Source organism: Cavia porcellus, unplaced genomic scaffold (assembly GCF_034190915.1).
Source record: "Cavia porcellus strain 051 isolate PalLab524CR breed Dunkin Hartley unplaced genomic scaffold, mCavPor4.1 scaffold_32, whole genome shotgun sequence".
NCBI classification, from domain to species: domain Eukaryota; kingdom Metazoa; phylum Chordata; class Mammalia; order Rodentia; family Caviidae; genus Cavia; species Cavia porcellus.
The window spans coordinates 16830939-16845764 of record NW_026947515.1 but is presented as its reverse complement, the minus strand read 5'-3'; positions in this window follow the sequence as shown (position 1 = coordinate 16845764).

The window sequence follows — 14826 nt, the reverse complement described above, 5'->3', positions numbered from 1 at the left end:
GCATCATGTGCACTTCAACAGGGAGGCTGTTGCTGTTCACAAGAGGAGCCACAAGGGGGTGCCCATTGACCGTGAGATCTGTCCCAAGATGGCGGCACCCTGTCACATGGCAGAGGGTTGTAACATGGCGACCGTTCCCGGCACAAGCTGGAACAATCATGTGGCTTGTTAGAAGGGCACAACGACTGAAATCAGGTATGGTGGGCAGGCGGCAAGAATGCTGTAGAGATCAGAGAATTATCAGGAGAATGAGTTGGAGACTTTGAGGAAGCGCTAACAGAGTGATTAGAGTTGCTGGGAGAGTTAGGGGTCCTGGGAGACAAAGAGGAAAATGGTCCCACAGTGGGAAGCAATTGAGGTGCAGAGGGACCAGAGCTGCCAAGAGAATCAGGCATAGGGGGAGGGGAGGGTGCTCTGGTGGGAGGTAACGGTGGGGAACAAGTTTGGGGGTAGGCAGGCGGTGGCCAAGAAAAGACTGGAGGAACATCGTCGAGCAAATCCTGGCAGGAGGAAACAGTTTGAGTCGCGGCAGAGCTAGCCAAAAGTATCTGGGTGGAAGTAAGGACTTAATGAGAGATGGGCGTGTTCTCAGAACCAGGAAGGCCTCGATGTATGGGAGTTCTATCAACCTGTCGCTGGCCCAGCAAAAATCATAGAGGTTTTTGAGAACGCAGGGGTCAAATGTTCCTTCCCTGGGCCAACAATCACTGCTAAGTGGATAGGTTGGCCAGACCTCCTGGCAGTAAAAAGTTAATTGCTTAGTTTTTATGGTACTTTTAATCTTTTACTGCCATCTTGGGACAGCTCAGTACCACCATCTTGGGACAGATCTCACGGTCAATGGGCACCCCCTTGTGGCTCCTCTTGTGAACAGCAACAGCCTCCCTGTTGCGGTGCATGTGATGCTTCATTGTGCTGCCGATAGCAGTTTTCTCACTGCAAAGCACACAATCTTTTAATCTTTTAAGCTCTGCCTCGGGAGGCTCTCTGAAAGACCCAGCTTAGAATTCAGGAATGGTGCAGAGTAAGGAATCATAAGCAAGTGGAGTTATGCCCTGCTGACCCAAGAACGAACTGGGCTGAGAGAAACCAACTGGGAATGCAATCCTGGTGCTATAACAGGAACAGAAAAGCCTCAGTGTGAAAGCAGGAGCCTGTGCCATTGTAAGCCGCGATTTGGGTTTCCCGCCGCTGCTGCTGCGTCTACATCTGCTCGGCAGGGAGAGAGACGAGTGAAAGCTCTGAGAATGGGAATCGGTGAACAGAGTTGAAAGCAGGACAGGCAGGGAGCTGTGCATTGACCTGCAGTGAGTGAGAGAAACCTGGGACTCTTCTACAGTCTAGGAGACTCCAACAGAGGACATTCTGAGACAGGGCAGACTTGCGGGAACAGGGCGCTGCAGTGACTTCAGTCACGTATCCCCCTTTCAAGTGGGATTGGTGAGCAGTGCCTAGCCTATGTGATGCTGCTGGCTGAGACCCAGTAGCTAGCACAACCCAGGTCCCAGCGCCTGAAGGTAGATTGACCTGGAGGGGCGGGCCTCACATAGGCTGCCTGGTCTGCAACTTCCTGGTGTGCTGCGGTGGGTGGTAACACCTAGCCGGCACAATTCAATCAGACTGTGGCCGACAGGGAAGGAAGCTGGGCCTCCTATACATGCTTGCATATATAAAGAACAAAGAATATGGGAAGAGGCAGCAACAAGAAAGGGTCCTCGGCCCCCAATCCTGAGAAAGAGGCAATAGCAGACACAGCACCAATAGATATAAAGTGCTATCTCCAGAGCTCATAGACAAGTTTAGGAATGAAGTTATTAATGACCTGAAGCTAGACATAAGCAGAATAGTTAGAGAAATGCTAAGCACCACCCAAGAAAAAACAGATGGTGGAATGAAAGAACAGAAAAAGAGGGGAGAATTGTTTGATGGAGAACAGAAAGCATAGAATACGTGAAGCAGGTTCAAAGAGATTACCAGGAAACTAAAAACTCTATCGAAAACTGGCATAACAGCTTAAAAGAAACTAAGGACAGATTATCTGAACTGGAGGGCAGATTTGTAATATGGGAGAATGAAATGAAAAACTTCTTAAAAATAACAAAGAAACAAACAGCAATAATACAAAGACTAGAAGATGATAAGAGGATCTATAACTTAAGAATTAAGAACATAAAAGAAGAAGTAGGGACACAAACAAATGAACTAGAAAAGCTATTCACAGAACTAATCCAGGAGAATTTTCCTAATTTAGCAAAAGGTACTCAGTTGTATGAAGCATACAGGACCCCAGCCACCTACAACCCAAACAGAGCAACACCCAGGCATATAATAATTAAAATTCCAGAAATCCAATACAAGAACAGAATATTAAAAGCCATCAGAGACAAGAAACAGATCACTTACAAGGGAACACCCATCAGAATTACAGCAGACTTCTCGGCACAAACCATCAAATCACGAAGAGCATGGGGGAAATAATTCAAGCTTTGAAAGATAATAATCTCCAGCCAAGATTGATATATCCTGCACAACTATCCCTGGAAATTGATGGAAAAACAAGGTGCTTCCAGGATAAAGAGGAACTAGGGGAATATGCAAACACCAATTCAACTCTACAGAGGATACTGCAGGATATTCTAAAAAAGAATACAAAGAATCCAGAAATAGTGGCAGAGAGGCCACAATGAATGGAGCAGAAAACAAAATGAAGAAGACAAACTGACAACTAATGACAGAAAAAGAGCTCAACAGAAGTGAGACAGAGAAGATTGGATGATAGGAACAGCTATTTTGGAGAAAATGACATCTTAATAGGTAATACTGATTTAGTATCATCTTGTTTTGAAGTCTCATCAAGCTTTTGTTCTTTTGTCTCCATTGGTCTAACCAGGATGTATCTTACTGGATTTTATTATGTATGATAGTATAAGCAAAAACTTTTATAGACAAGGAGATTATACAGAAACCATTGTTCATTTTCTGTTAGTTGATTCTAAATACCCTGTAATGCTGTCATTCTCTTAAATGGTTTTACATTGTTTTGATATATTTGATGCTACAGTATACGAAGTTATACTCAAAGATTTCAAGGAAAGAGACAATATGGTAACTACTTTTATGTCGGGATTATCTTGTGGTGAAACACTATTTTACTTAAATGGTTATGTTTTGATCTGCGCTGTTTTGCTGTTATGTCCTCTTTTATCTCAATCTCCCTTTTATTATGGACTTTTTTATTTTTATCCTTTTAATTAAGGGAAAAATAAATAAAAATAGCAGGATATATTATAGTAACCCACTTTGACTTTCCATTATCTTGATTTAAAGCCCTGTATTGCTCACACCATCTTGTTTTGACTGATGTCCCTCTATTCTGTTTTGCTTGATAGTACCAGGTTTGAAAGTTTAGGCAACAGCTGTGAAGATAGTGAGATTCATTATGACGCCCATTCTGGTTGACTGTTATCTACTTTTGAAGACTTATAATGTCTCCAATGTTTTGGTTTTGTCGGTTTTGTTCTTTACTGTTTGTTCAATTTTATTTTAACTGATGATATAGGCAATTCTATTAGAGATAGCGGGAGGCATTATGGTAACCATTGTTGATCACCTTGTATTATGCTTTTACATTATCTATTGTGTCCACCCTTTTGATTTGACTGACTCTGTTCTGTTATGTCACATTTGGTTCTACTCTCTTCCAAAAAGTAATAAGAACTGTGGGAACAACAAAACCCAAAGTGTATAATTGTCATTGTACAAAAGAGAGGAAAAGAAAGTGCTCTAAATGATATAACTGCATGTATATTTAAGTGTATAAGATAGATAATGATATTACTGAGTTTTGTTGGATCATTGAGCAGAACTGTTTGCAGTCTCACTGTGGAATGTCCACTTTATAAGCCTTAATTTTGTAACTTGAACAATTATTTCTAAGATGACAATATGTAATCCATTAACTAGTGATTTCCTACTGTTTATTTTTTTCTGTAAACCTGTATAGCTTGTACCCTTTCTCTGCTTTTTAAAATCTTTTTCTCATTAAATAAAATTAAAAAACAAACAAACAAAAAAAAGTGAATTAAAAAGTCCAAAAATGAGCCAAGATTTAAAACTCTGAATAATGCAATACCAGGCCATAAAATTGAAGTAGTAATGTTAAAAAAAGCCATCGACTAAGACAAATTTATTGACTAAGAAAAGCTGTGGTCTTGATGAATTCACTGCCAGATTCTATAAGAACTTCAAGGCAGGAGGAAAACAAGAAGTCAACAAGAAGCTAGAGGTCAACAAGACTGCCTGTGAGTCTGTGCTGTGTGCAGGCTGACTGGGGAGAGCCAGATGCTGGCCCCTTCTGGCGTGTGGGCAGGGAGACAAGAAGAACCAGCATCTGCCCCCATAGCAACCAGCTGCTCTGGAGAAACACAGGCTGTGATGATAGCTAATGAGGTAAAATACAACTTAATCCTTGCAGTCTTCAGTGTTTTACTGACTTTGCAGGCCTAAAGCCGGTAGTCTGATCACCTATTATAGGAGGATAACGATACGCAAGGTATCAGGCGTCACCTTCGGAAGGTGGTAGCAGTTGTTTATTCCCTATTAGCTTGTTTTGAAATCCTGTATCATTCTCATTGTTTTGTTTGGTTCAGTTTTATTCTGTTTTATCTTGTTTGATTTTATTATATCTGATGGCTTGGGCAGTTATTTTCAAAGCTAACAAGATATATTATGGTAGTCATTTGGGATTTACTATTATCTTGTTTTGAAGTCCTGTATTGCATTCATTTGAAGTCCTGTATTGCATTCCTTGTTTTTTTGTTTTTTTTTTTTTTTTTTTTTTTTTTGGTTCGCTTCTGTTCTGTTTTGTTTGACTTTACTATGTGTAAGGGTATGGGCAATTATTTTGAAGACAATAAGAGGCATTATGGTAACTGTAGTTGATTTCCTATTATCTTGTTTTGAAATCCTGTGTCAGTTACAGTCTTGTTTTGATTGGCTTTATTCTGTTTTATTTTGCTTGGTTTTATTCTCTTTAAAAAAAGAAGATCAAGGAAGATCTAACACAGTACTCCTCAAATTCTTTATTGAAATTGAAAGGGAAGGAGCACTCCACAAGTCATACCTGAAAGCTAGGGCTATCCTGATTCCAAAACCAGCAAGGATCCAACTGAAAAAGAGAACTACAGACCAACCTCTTCAGTGAACATAGACGCAGAAATCCTCCAGATCCTGATAAACAGGATGCAAGGAATAATTAAAAGGATCATATACTGTGACTACTCTTGCATTTCATGTACATCCGTCTAAGGGAGCTACTACCTGGCCTCCCAGGACTTCTTACATTTTCTGAAAGCTTCCATTTATCCCATAATTATCACATTCTGCATATCTGAGAAACTAGCATCAGGTGGGTGACACCAAGGTCTGCTGCCTGCTCAAGCAGTAGTTAGCCTCCTTGGATCATGGCTGCAGAGGTTCCTGAATGCACGGTTGTGAAATCAACCCTGGAACAAACAAGTTTCCTAGGCAGCTGTTCCAGGAAAGGGCATCCTGTGACTCTCTTCTCAAAACAGTCTTTTAAAAGTTTGCCTTTACCTTTTTATACTCTTGAGCCAGTGAGATCTTGCCAATCCCTGAGATGTGCTCAAAATACCTTTTCTATTGTCCTGATGCAAAGTACTTTTTTTAGTTATTTGTTTTTAATTTTTACTTGTATATGTTTGCAATGTATAGTGATTACATTGAGCTTGAGACATATATATATATATATATATATATATATATATATAATCTCACATCTTGATCCTTTTTACTCTACCACACTTCCCCTGCCTTTCCCTCTTCTAGATTCCTCTCCCATCTCTGCTGAGTCTACTGCTCTATTTCTTAGCATGGCTCTTTTATTTTGTTCTTTAAATTATTTATGTGTTGTGGGGCTGGGGATTTAGCTCAGCGGCATGAGCGCCTGCCTTGCAAGTGTGTGGTCATGAGTTCAATCCCTGGTACCGGTAAAAATACAAAAAAAATTCATGTGTTGTGTCTCTCATATAAGGGAAGCCATATAATATATAACAGTGTTGACCCAATAGAAACACAACTGGCCTGAACTTAGGGTTCTGAGTGGGACCTCCAGTAGTAAATCCAAATCCAAAGGAGAGTCTGCATGGAGTTCACCGAACTGGGTATTTTGGAGGGTTAGTGGTACAGGGTTAAGTGGGGTGAGGTGACAGGGAGTGAGACTGGGGAAGCAAGTATAGCTGAGCAACGGTGATTGAGTAGCAACACACAACATAGCAGTGGCTGAGGTTTTGTTGTGAAACAGCCATATACAGACATGCTGGGTTCCAGCTCAGTGGGATGGTGGCAAGAGGATATGGGAGCTGGGCTGTGATCATTCTCAGAGCCCAAGTGGTTGGAAGCCACCACTCCAGGACCTAGGGAAGCTGGAGGCAAACGGGGGTCAGACCTTTTGTGACCCATTTCACTTTGTATTATGGCCTCAAGATCCATCCCTTTTCCTACCAATGACTCAATTTTTCTTCTTTATGGCTTAATAGTACTCCATTATGCATATATACACATTTTCTTTATCTATTTGTCTGTCAATCTGCATATAGGCTGCTTCCATGATTTAGTTATTGTGATTTGTGTTGTTGTAAATGAAGTATAATATCTTTAGCTCTTTCTGGAAGATAGCCAGGTGAGGTATTGCTAGGCCATGTGAGATTTTTATTTTTAGTCTTCTGAGGAATCACCATAATGAGGTCCAAAGTGGTTAATTGGTTGTCCTAGTTTACATTTCTACCAACAATGTAGATGGTTTCCTTTCCCCCCACACTGAGCAGTCCCTTGTGCCTGGGTCTACACTGATCACTAATCAACACTTTTCTCTCCTGAAGTCAAGTGGAGTCAATTAAGGTTGGATTTCAGGTAGATTTAGTAAGTCTCAAATGTTGCAGAGTTGTATATGGTGTGTGCGTGTGTTAACATGTATGGAAGCATGGATGTGTGGATGTACCTTTTACCCTTTCCGATGTGTCTAGAATCAGCACATGAGGTGGAAAAACAGAAACGCACCAAGGAATGGTTGGTTTATGTGATGCATGTGGGGTCACTAGAGATCTGCTGTGTGTGAACAAGAACAAAACTGCCAAGCTGATCACAGACGCCAACTGTCAGAAGGATCGAGGGAAAGGCCGGGGGTCTTCAGAAGGGACGCGCCCTTCCTTACAAACAGTATCCTGTTTGCATGAGGACAGAGGCTGGACTGAAGCCCGGCTGTGACGCCCCAGAGTTGTCCCTCATCGGGCAGGGCCCCTTGCTTAATGGCAAGACGGCTTTTAGCACTAGAGAGCCACAAAACCTACCAAATTACAACCTGCGTGCCCACTCTGAAAGCTACACTCTCTTTTTCTTTTGTGTAACCAGAGTTGGGAATCCCTCCCACATTTCCTTGCGTAGTCTGCATATGGTGTCTGTTTATTTCCTTTCCTTCTCTGCTGAGTTTCCGGTAAACTGAACTTTAAAGTACCAAAACCAGGTTGAGTAAATGTTTATTGAACTGAAGTGACTAGTTCGGTTTTATGACAAATGTATTTTTACAGCAAGCGGTCTCTCGCCTGAGCGTGCATCTTCACTGCTGGAGGCTTTGCTAACCCAGACCACTGGGCCATCCTGATTCAGTGAGTCTGGGCTGAGACCAATAGACGTTCCCAGGTATGCTGGTGGGCCCATCGGGAGGAGCCTGACATTTCAGCAGAATGAGAAAATGTTCTCAATTTCAGTAATGCCTAGCTAATCACAACCTCGAACAGAGACCAGAGGTGTGGCGCAGAATGCTGATCAGGGCCTAGGAAGGCTAATGTTTCACTGGGGCGGCAGGGGCAGGGCGGGGGCAAGGAGGCTCAGCGGCCTAGAGACTAAATAACAGGCTGTGGGGCCCTGTGAAGGGGTGGCGTTCACAGGACAATTTGTAAAACATTGACCTGCCTGGTGCACTGTAAGGTGCCAACAGCGTTTGTGGTGGTTTATCACTGTTGGTGCTGGGGCATGCACATGGGTCCTGCAGGTTGTGCTGCCCAAGGACACCCTGATTTTGATTACTGCAAGGACCCACATAATGCCCAATTCCGAGATCATTCACACCGTACTGGGGGAGCTGAGCATATTTTGAAAGAAAAAACTTAGAAAACTACCAGCTAAGAAAATAATTGAGCTGAAGAAACCAGGCTTCTTGGTCTTTAATTTGGACCTCAGCCCCACCTCAAATGCATTCTTCTGTAAGTGAGAAAGGTAGCAGAGTCCACTGTGCAACAGAACAGACAAGGGGCTGAGGATTTAGCTCAGCGGCATAAGCACCTGCTTTGCAAGCAGGCGGTCGTGAGTTCGATCCCCGGTACCGATAAAAAGTTAAAAAAATAAAAGACAAAAGCAATAGAACAGACATGACCGAGCACTAGAGTCCAGGATTAACCCAGGAGGCGGGTGGCACAAGTGCGCCATCTAGTGTCTAAAGTGGGCAAGTGTGTCACCCTGTCTAAAAGACGAAACAATTACACTCCTGGACAGTGAATCACATTTCTTTCCAACTACAAGCAATTTTGAAGAGCTGCAGTCTTGAGACTGTTTTAAGGAAAGTGGTATAAAGAGATTTTTACATTGATCCATAACAGCCACCAGACAAAGAGCTGAGGGAGAGGCTGGGAGGGTCAGTTCGGAGGGAGATGAGTTCTCTCTGGAGACTGGGTATCAGGATGACCACCAGCTGCCCTGTTCTTCCTTTAACCTCTGCTGTGGCTTTTAAATGGCTCTCACTGTATATTCTTCCCACGAATGTAGCCGTTGGAGTATGTGGTAGACATCTTGTATTTCCAGCAAGCTGGCATCCGAGTCCTTCCTGTGTTTGGAGAATCCCCAGCTGGGAAGCCTGTTCGGGAAGCAACCCCTCCCACAGTGGAAGCAGACAATGCTGGATGCTCCCTTCCTCAGCTTCCTTTCCTCCTCCCGGAGAGAAGAGACACCACAAACCGTAGGGCATGATGGCTTTTTCAGCTGTGGGTAGGGGCAAAGGTCACATTTTTAGGGTTTGGCCCAACAATAACAGGGCATTAAAACTTTGGAGCAGAACCTGCGCCCTGCCCCCCCATTGTGGCCATGCTCGCTAGATGTCTCAAGGCCTGCCTCATAGCTGAAGAGAAAGGAGGGGCCAGGGCCCCTCAATCCCCTCTCCTTGAATACAGAACTATTATCTCCATTTTGGGTAATCCTATCTCCATGTACCAATATGTGCAGAGCTGGCTAGGCCATGTCTTTATCCCTTCTGTTGGCTTAAGCAATATAAATAGGGCTGGCTGAGGTGTGCAAACTTCGAAGCTGCAGGTGACAGATGCTGTTTCCCTGCCCTGTGAGTCCCAAAACAAATTGAACCAGTAGGGATGAAGGACCACTGTTCCTTGCAGTCAGCTGGGGTTGAGCCTCAAGATCAGAGGCCACGACTTCCCTGGGCAGGAAAGGGTACATACCAGAACTGAACACTGGCCCCAAAACATTAGATGCTACCTTAGTTGCGTTCTGCGTATTGCAGAGCTGACCTCAGGTCACCTATGGAGGCACTCACTACCCCGGCCTTTCTCACGCCCATCCTCAAGCCACTCCCTTCTTCAGGAGCTAATAAAACCTGGGATGGGCCCTGGGTCAAGGCCTTTTATTCCAACGAACCACTATCTTGGCTGGTTTAGGGTCCCCTTAGCTCCCCATAACTGTAAATATGTTTTAGTGTCTTTATTTTCACTGTGGTTTGCACTGGAAGCGGTAGATTGGAATTTACTCGCTAGAATTCTAGTAACTTTTCCCCAAGATAAACTTTCTGGGCCAAGTTGGAGACCATAAAGGGCTCTCTATACCTTCTTTTGGTTTTTTTTTTTTTTGTACCGGGGATCAAACTCATGACCTCACGCTTATCAGGTAAGCACTTGAGCCACTGAGCTAAATCCCAGGCCCAAGGGAAAGAAATTTAATTCCTCTGTTGTGAATCTGTAAGTGATAAACTCCTTTGAGTTCTTTTGTATTTGAAAAGGCCTTTATTTTATCCTCACCTCTAGAACAGAGATGTTCTGGTTTGTGTCTAAACGCTCCCCCAAAGCTCGCGTGGTCACAGAGCTTTTTCAGAGGTGGCTGAAGCCAGAGTGCGGGATGCTGGGATTAAGGGTGTGTGCTTACTCAATCAGTCCATTGACTGGTCTGGCATAGTTCTGGCTAGGATCGGCCCTACGATGGGTAGCCTGCTTATGACATAAGGGACAGAAAGAGGTTTGTCTTCTCTCTCCCTTGTTGCTTTTGCCAACTTCTGCCACCGTGGACGGTTGCCTCTCTGCCACGTGCCACCCAGCCTTGGAGCCAGCAGATTACGGATTAAAGTTTCTATGAAATGTAAACCAAATAAATCTTTTCTCCTTTAACTTTGGGTATCAGATATTTTGTCTCAGCAACAAGAAAAGTGACTAAGACAAGCCTGAAGTTAGATTTAGAACTGTCGGTTCAAGATTCTTGCCCTGCAGAGAGCGCTTTTGTCTCAGCCTCTTGTTGACGTGAAGCCCGATGACAGTTTCCTCACTCTTTTGCAGAAGACTCACCTCCTACTCCATCCTGTGGGTTTTTGGGGTGTCTCCTTCTCCTGGATGCTATACTTTCATTACTCTGGATTAAGCCAATGCTTGCAACCTGAGGAACATTACTTTTTGAGGCATCTCCATACTGATTTCCACAATGGTTGCACCATTCTGCATTCCCACCAGCAGTGGAGAAGGGTTCTTTTTTCCCCACAGCCCCTCCAGCATTTGTTATTGCTTGATTTCTTGATGCTAGCCGTTCTTTCTGGGGTGAGGTGGGATCTCAGTTTTTTTTTTTAAATTTACATCTCTGAAATAACCAGAGATGGTGAACACTTTTTCATATATATATATATATTTGCTGTTTGTATGTCTTTACTGGAGAAGTGTGTTCAGATGCCCATTTTTGGATTGGGTCTTTAAATTTGGGAGATCTGATTTTTTTTGAGTTCTTTATATGTTCTTGATAGTAATCCTTTGTCTGAAGAATAGCTGGAAAACATTTTCCCACATTGTGGATTGCCTCTTCACTCTGTGATTTCTGATTTTAACAATTTTATGTTCTCATTTCTGAGTTTTTTTCAGGGTAAATGCACGTGACACCCTCCCCTCCCACAGTATCTCTAAGGATATTGTGACTCTGTCCTCTATCGTCTAGTCTGTGTCCTCAGATGTCCCCCCTCTCTAAGGTGATCTTACCGTGTTGCCTCTTCTCAAAGTAGGTGGGCTCCCTAAGAAGAGGAATTCTGGCTGCTGCCTCTGGGTGCAGAGCAGGAGCTACCCTGAGGCCTGTGCTCTGCAAAACAGCTAGTGGGGGGACGAGCTCCTTGGTGAGGACCTTGGTGGCTGCTGCTGTGTGTGGAGAGGATTCATGGGCTCTCATGAGCCCCTAAGTTTCTACCCTGCTTTTTTCTAGAAACATTCCACCACCACCAAAAACAAAACAAAAAAACCCTGCTACATGGTGGACAGGTGGCAGGGAGAGCGTCCCAGGAAAGCTTTAGCCCACAGCAGAACATTAACTCACTCACTGTGGCTGGGGAGCTCTCTGGAGTCACTTCCTCCCAACTCCCTCACCTACTGTGCAGCTGGAGTTTCCCTCTTGGGTCTGTTCTCCTCTCCTGAGTGTCCCAGTGGCTTCCCCATTTTTGTTCCACTTATTTTTGAGGCAGCTTTTTATTTCTTCTCTCCTTTGAAAGGCTTAGTTGTGGGAGAGAGGGCTGCTAAGTGAATGGAGCCTGCCATCTTGAAATTCTAAGCTCTGAGGAAAATCTCCAGTGAAGGGCGGTGACTTTTCCCAGGCCATGTCACTGGTTCTCTCAATCTGTCTGTTGAATCTGAGTCTATCTACCCTTCCTGTGCTGCCCCTTTGGTTTTCTTTTCTCAAGCCTGAGGCAGAAAAAAATGCCAGAAATCAGAGCTCAGTGGGTCCTGATTCTCTCACCTTGCGGCAACCTCCACGGTGCTGTGTCTAACACTCCACATGCTTCTGGCAGGATCCTGGCAACAACCAGTCCGCGAACGTGACCAGCTGGGCTGCTTTTATGGTACATCCCTTCACGCACTTTGCCTTCTGTGACTACACCTGGTCAGGCAGCCCTTTTTACAACTCATCACAGGAGGGGTTGGCTTTAGTCACAGATGCGCCTTTGGAAGGGAGCAGAGTCTAAACTCTCACACCCAAGGAAGTATGTTCCCAGGCCTGTTCAGGAGGTGCCACTTCACCACTGTAGGATCCTGCAGAGATCCAGACCCTCCTTCCACTGCAGGCCAGTCCTCTCTCCTGGATCTAGCAGCCCGCTAGTCTAACTTCAACTCTTTGAAGCAAAACAGCGAAGCTCTTCACTGTGTGGCAGATGACAAGGACACACCAGGTCTTACATCTGTCTCTCTGGTCTAAACGCCTCATTTCCTCAAATATCTACCATTATGGTTTCCAAGCCCCTCACAGCCCTGTTCTCCACCTCCAGCCCCATCATTCAAGAATATGAAGCCCAGCAAAGCATGAAGCACAGGCCAGAACGCATGTGCCACAGCCTGCACACAGACAAGTTGGTGAAAGGCTTCCTCATTGATCTTGCTTCCTCTTTCATGAAAAGGCAGACTGCCTATCGGCCTGTGTTTTGGCTCAGCTTTTTGCAGTGTGGGCTCCTGCTGGGTCTGGGCCGTGGAATTACTCTTTCTAGCTTTGTGGCTCCTGCCAGCAGACTCTGAGAACATCTCTGTGTCTTCATCCAAGCCGTGAGGACCAGCTAGGAAGGGGAAAGTGGATTAGAGAGGGCAAAGAGCTAACAGGGAAGGGAGGAACATGACAGAGGCAGCACTTCTTGGGCTGTCTCAGAGGCCGGGCCGGGCCCTCTCGCACCCCTGTTGTCTGTCAGTATGGCTTCCACAGGGGCAGCCATGTTTTTCCAGCCCCATTTTTCTCTCAACATCTGTCCTGCAGACAGGCTCATGATCTGGGTTTTGGCCTTGGCAAAGGGTAGGGCCAGTCACTCACTGAAATATATTGTTTCCAGTCACGAGGGAAATACCAACTGCAGGGAGAGAAAACAGGCCAGCAGGGAAGCAGACAAGCAGACATACACACTCCAGCACGGTGGCTGCCCAAGGGGGAAGGCGGCAGGTGGGTTAAGTGTTTAGATGAGCTCAGAACCATAATGCTAAATGAAGCAAGTCAGACAAACAAGCTTAATTGTTGCATGGTAATTTTTTTCTCTGTCTTTTTGACATAGGGTTTCACTATGCAGTTCAGGCTGGCCTCAAACTTACAGTGATCCCCCTGCCAGAGTGCTGGGGATCACAGGCATGTGCCGCCGCCACACCCAGCTGTATGATAGCTCTTATATGAGAAGCCCAAAGTACAAATAAAGAACAAGATAATAGATAATAGGAAACAGAGAGATAGATCTTTTGCCAAAGGAAAAGGCACCAAAAAACGGAGGAAGTGGGAAGGAGATGAAGTATGTTATGTACATGTACCAACTCCCCACGAGGAATTGATCATTATGTACTGCAAATGTGTACTAATAAAAAAATTTTTTTAAAAAATGATGTCTTAAAAAAAGCTACAGCTCCCCAGTCCCACCGCCATTTTATTTTGCTTTGTTTTGTGGTACTGGGGATTGCAGCTAGGGCCTTTGCACTGAGCTACATCTCCAGACAATGCCTATCTGAGATAGGGTCTTGCTAAGCTGTTAAACTGCCAGCGTGGCACTTGAACTTGAAATTTGCTTGCCTTGGTCTACCAGAGTGCTCGGGTTAGAAGTAAGTGCTACCACACTTGGCAGAGACTACAGATCATACCTTGCCACAGACAGTACAAATATAAACAGAAAGGATAAGTGGATGTATTTACTGTTAGAAGATACATGTGAATGCATGTTTTGGCTACATGCTTAATTAAATGTGTCAAACATGCAGGAGAAAGCTCCTCCTCACAGGTAGACACTGACTCAGAATGCAAAGCTGCAACCCACCTCAAGGACCCCCTGGACAATCAACTGTGACTGTGCCAGTGGATGGCCTGGAGAAGGGTCCCCTCTGCCAGCTTCCCTGGAGGTCCTGCACTGCTCTGTTCTCAGAGGCAGGAGAGGCGGTTAGAGGGAGCTACCCACCTCGAATGGCCTCTCCCAGGCCTGGGCCATCCCCAACCCTGCTTAGTAGCCCAACAGGAATCTAAGAGCTGTGTCCACTGCTGCACAAAGTGAGAGAGGGCACTGTCTCACTTCTCTTTATCCCGAGGATGTGGCTGTATTCAAGACCAGCCCTTCAGAGACAGTGGGTGTCCACAGGCCTCTCTGTTGCTCCTGGGGGCTTCTAAGACACAAGATGGGGAAGGGGCAGTCTGCCTTCACGCAGTTCCTGTTGAGGTGTCCCAGGTCTGGCAGGCCCTTTAGGTCCTTCCTTTGTGAGTGGCCCCTGGCCTGGTGCAAGAGCTTGCAGCACCTCCCTGACTTCTCCAGAAAGCTTGGTTGGGCCGGGGAGCAGGCACACCGGGAGGTCCTCACTTGCCAGCAGAGTGGCGCTGTTCCTGGGCATGGGCGTGGCTGTCTCATGCGCTGCAGACATCCTCCAGGTGAGTTAGCTTCCAGAGCTTTCTTAGCCAAGCTGTCTCAGCAGTTCTTTGCTCTTAGCTTCTTGGCCCAGGATTCTATTGACTGTACACCCACCCCACACTTTATTTTGGGGTCCAAAATCACCTTGGGGCATGTTCGTT